We start from the raw sequence: 5,593 nt of genomic DNA, 5'->3' as shown, positions 1-5,593 counted from the left end.
TGGTCCGATGAGAGACACCCTTAGAGAGTTGACGCTGAGAGCGCAGGAGGCAGAGTATTATAGGCAGCATTATGAGGCTGCAGTACCCAGGGATCGGCGAGTGGAGAGTTTTGCACAGTCAAGATCGAGTCGATCTCGAGCTACTGGGTCACGATCTGAGAGCCGAGGTGTGATGCGGCCACCAAGACAGGACCCTCCTAGAGATCCAGGGGCGGGAGCATCTAGAGCGAGACCATCTCTGTCAGGGGATAGTCATACTTGAGAGACATGGTCTCCGTTGTATTTTTGAGCATTTGTTATTCTTTGTACTGGACACAGTGTTTGGACACCTTTTGTAGATTTTGATCATTTTTGAGATATATATATAGATGGCACCATTTTTTATCATGTGATGTGTTGATATGGATGCATATTATGTGGGTTATTTTATGTGATGATGTAATGTTTTAAATATATGATGTAATGTATGATGTAGGATGTATGCTTTTATATGCTGTGAGATGTATCTTGAAAATGAGATGTATGTTTTAATATGCTGCTAAATGTATCGTGATATGTAAATGATGTTAAAATGATATGTAATGATGTTAAATGATATGCAAACATGCTTAAATGATATGTAACTACTTGTAAAATGATGTGCAACTAATTGTAAAATGATATGCAACTAATTGTTTTTGGAGCATCCCTCATTCTGTATTTGCCATCCGATAGAACCATATGTTTGCTTTCTTTGTAGGTTTCATCATTGAGCATTGATTTGTTTAGGATATGTTGAAAATTTATACAAGCATAATGGTATAATTGAACCATAATGACCTGAGAAAAATTTACATGATATTTGATTTTGCAAGATAGCACAAGCGTCAAGGTATAATTGAACTAGGACGACCTGAGTGCGTATTGCGTAAACAGACAAGATTAGATTATTTATATGCGTGAAGTGGAATCAGGCCTTCAGTGATATTCGATGCATCACGTCCCGAGGCATGTATTCACACAGTACAAATGATCACCTCTCAGACAGAAGACTAAGAAAATATTGGAAGTTCCCCTTGACCTCTAGCTGTGAAGCATTTAGTGAGACAAGGAAGAGAATCCAAACATTCAAAAAGTTCTAAATGCAAAACTAGCTAAGATTTTATGCTATAGTGCAACATTCAGTACTTCAGAAAATCATCCATCCTTGGTATTTTTGATTTGTTTGGTTTTGTTTGGCGATGAAGCGTAGTTGTTGTTGGATGTCATGTTTTTGAGTTTTGCATCTAGTTTTGATTGTTTAAATGTTTGCAATATTGATACGATTTACATGCCCCTAGCCGAGTGTGCCTCTTGATGTGAATATGTACAGTGATTCCAAGCCATGGTAGATTAGTGGTAAGAGGATATATAGACAAATCAGGATAGTGACTACGCTAAGTATGTCCTGAATGGATTTTTGCTAAGTGTCGAGCGACGACCGATAGTGTTTGTAGGGATATAGATGGAGGAGACATTCTTTCACAAGAGCACCTGTTTACCAAGTTTTCACCATTTGTTTTTGTTGTACTTTGTTTTTCCTTGTTTTTCTGATTTTTTTTTTTTTTTTTGCTTATTTTGTCTTTTTCCATGCACTAGGCCACTTAAGTATAGTACCTTTTCAGATGGATGCTGTTAGTTGGTTCATCAAGTACATCTCCTTCAGAATTTGTTAGTTGATAGGCACCTGATCCATAAACTGATATGATGACATAGGGACCCAACCAGTTAGGTTCAAATTTCCCTTTCTTTTCTCGATCTTGCTGATTTCTTGGATTTTCTTTAAGGACTAGGTCACCAACCTTGAAGTTGCGGGGAATGACCTTGTGATTGTAGCTCCTGCACATGCGTTGTTGGTATGCTTTGAGATGAGTGTAAGCATGTTGATGTCTTTCATCTAAGAGTTCAAGTTCTTGTAGTCGGTTAACTCGATACTCTTCATCTAGGATTAAGCCTTTTAAAGAGACTCTGAGAGATGGGATTTCTACCTCCAGGGGTAAAATGGCTTCTGACCCATATACCAATGAGTATGGTGTTGCTCCTGTAGGTGTGCGGATGCTGGTTCTGTATGCCCAAAGTGCTGGATTGAGTTGTACATGCCAATCTTTGCCTGCATCATTCACTGTTTTCTTGAGGATTTTTAGTATTGTTTTGTTAGATGCCTCTGCTTGACCATTGCCCTGTGGGTAATATGGTGTAGAGAACCTATGTTGGATTTTGAATTTTTCACATAGTTCCTGTACATCTTGGTTTTTGAAAGGTTGTCCATTATCTATGAAGATTGAACTTGGAATACCATATCTGCAGATCAGATAATTTAGGATAAAAGAGGCAATTTGTTTCACGGTCACTGTGGTCATGGGAACTGCTTCAATCCATTTGGTAAAGTACTTTGTTGCGGTTATAATGAAATTGTGTCCATTTGAAGATGAAGGATGAATTTTGCCTACTAAGTCCAGCCCCCACTGACAAAAGGGCCAAGAAGTTGTAAATGGCTGCAATTCCTGTGCTGGTGCATGTATCAAGTTGCCATGTATCTGGCATTTAGGACATTTTTTAGCAAAGTGATATGAATCTTTCTCCATTGTAGGCCAGTAGTATCCCATCCTTACAAGCTTTTTAGCAAGAGTAGTGCCACTTGAATGTGTGCCGCAAATACCTTTGTGAAGCTCGTGTAAAGCAGAATCGAAATCATTACGATCAAGACAACGAAGAAGAGTACCATCGAGACCTCGACGATATAAAGTATTAGCGGTAAAGGTGTAACGAGAAGCTTGTCGGATAAAGTTACATTTTTGGTTACGGGATTGGTCAATGGGTAAGATATTGTGTTTGAGGTAGTCGTATATTGGTCCATATAATGGAGAATCTGAACCAGTCAAGGCATAGATAACCTGGGATTCATAATGGTCATAGGCAGGGGAGAACAGTTGCTCTACCAGGAACTCGTAATGACTCTGTTGCTCTAGAATTTGTAGTAATGAAGCGATAGTAGCCATCGCATCGGCGGCTTTGTTGTTCAACTTTGGTATTTGTTCGAAGGTGATGTGTACAAAATACTGTTTGAAGTCATCCACCATTCGCTTGTAGGGTAGTAGCTTGTCATCCTTTGTCTGATAGTCATTGTTGATTTGATGGACGACCAGTTGCAAGTCCCCATAGACTTTTAACTCTGTGATTTTCCATTCTACGGCCATTTTGATGCCTATGACCAGTGCCTCATATTCAGCCACATTATTGGTGCATGGAAGCATAAGCCGATATGATCTAGGTATAGTGTGTCCTTTAGGAGTGATGAATAGAATGCCAACACCCGAACCATGTTGTGTATAGGATCCATCAAAGTATAGGGTCCATTGTTTAGTAGAAAGAGCAAGAACATCCCTGTCTGGAAATTCAATCTCCATGGTGTGTTTTCCTGGTAGGGGTGCTTTGGCCAACTGATCTGCAATTGCTTGTCCTTTGATGGCTCGTCTTTCTGTGTATTGGATGTCAAATTCACTGAGAATTGTCACGAATCGTTTTATTTAATATTGTGCAAATTAAAGATGTAATGTGATTTTGAAATTCAAATAGATTAGATCTTTCATAATCTATTATGAGGAAATATAATATGCTTTTCACTCCTGCAAATGATAAGAAATTTGATATTCTTTTGGTTTTTGTCATTGCTGATAAAATTTTGAGTGTATGTAATGCAGGATGAGGTGAAGAAGGTCAAAGGCGAGAACACGAATCAGGTAGAATTGCTTTAACTGAATGACTTCGATAGAAAAGGGAATCTTTCACACACCACATTAGGATTTATATTTTGCATCTTGAAAGTGTGGATGATTTAAATGATCTTAATTGAGTGTTTGTTCAAACTGAAATGATGAAATTCAAATAAGTAGTAGATTAATTTAAATGTTTATATAGGTGCATTAATTGCATGATGTGAGTAGTGTTTGAAATAAATATAAGTTGTCTGAGTAATTGTGAAATAGTATGTTTTATGGTTAAAAGAGATAAATGTGTTGAAAATGAATACCGACCTTAGGTATTTATGTCCTTCTTGTTCAGGTAGGTAAATATATGAAAAGAGTACTTACGAGTTTTAAATTTTGTAAATATTGAATAATGTATTGTATTTATGGAATTAAACTAAGTAAATAAAAACCTGATGTATATATTTGTCATTAAAGAAAAGGTTAATCCAAGAATATATTAAAAACAAAGTCTAATGTTATATAATAAAGAAAAGTCAATTATAAACTAATAAGCCATACCATATTATATATCCTTTTATTAAAAACAAGTTTATTGTTTAATATTAATAAAAAGAAAAAGAGTGTCATTATAAATAAATTATAATGTAAACCATATTACATATTCCTTTATTAAACAACTTAATAAAACAACGTATTGTAATATATATATATCCTTTTTATTATAACGTAAGGTGGTGGGATATAAAGGAGGTCGATCGTTTATGAAATAGCCGCTTGGGTCGATGTAAACTCCTTCACCCACGACAGTCTTCCTCCATGCTCGGTAGCTGCTGTTAGAGGCTTTAAAAACATAGAGAAAATGGTGGGAGGCAGAGTTAGTTAAGTGGGCGTAGCTTAAGGGAGAGCCTACCACCACTCCCTTCACCCACGATAGCTGCTATCCAAGTCTTAAACCAACTTGACATGTAAAGCAAATGATAAAAGCCACCTTGGTCAGTGTTTTAACAAACTCCCTCCACCCACGGTGGCCGACTTGGTCAGTGTAGACTCCTCCATGCATGGTAGTCTCCTCCACCCACGGTGATTGCTGTTAAGAGCTTTAAACATAGGTTAACGTGGAGGCATGGTTGTTTAGGTAGGCATAGGAGATAGTACCACCACTACTCCCATTTACAGTGTAAACAAACGTGCAAAACACTTCCTCCATCCACGATAGCCAAAACAATATAGAGTTCGATGGAGACTTAAACATTCTCATGACTTGGTATGCGACATTACTACAGTAGTCGACAAATTTCATGCATAGAGAATATTGTTGCAACCGCAATCGTGGAACAATTAATATAACCCAGAGGATAACAGAAAACTTAGTAGCAAAATTGAATAAATAGACGTAGGCACCCTCTTACATTCACATTCTTTTCTCACACGAAGTTAGAAGGTCGAAATTCTTGAAGGGAGAGTTAGAAAGATTAGTTTGATAGAGAGTTAGATTAGTTTGAGAGTTAGAAAGATTAGTTTGATAGAGAGTTAGATTAGTTTGAGAGTTAGAAAGATTAGTTTGATAGAAAGATTAGTTGGATAGATAAGAAGATTAGTTGATAGATAAGAAGAACAGTTGGAGAGGAAGAAAGACGTACGATCAAGGAGTCAAAGCATTTGACAAAGAACGTCAAGGTTGAAAGCTCAAAATCCATTCTAACATTATCCAAGAGGTTAGCATCTTTTGTTTTTCATTTCGTTTACTTTATTCATTAAATTTGATATAAAATGTGTTAAAAAGGAAGTTAAGATAATAGATATGTACGTCCAATTGGTCATAAATTAATAATATTGTATTTGGGATGCTTTTTAAACCATTATGG

This window comes from Cryptomeria japonica, chromosome 11, assembly GCF_030272615.1.
Source record: "Cryptomeria japonica chromosome 11, Sugi_1.0, whole genome shotgun sequence".
In the NCBI taxonomy this organism is placed as follows: Eukaryota; Viridiplantae; Streptophyta; class Pinopsida; order Cupressales; family Cupressaceae; genus Cryptomeria; species Cryptomeria japonica.
This window is presented reverse-complemented; position numbering follows the sequence as displayed.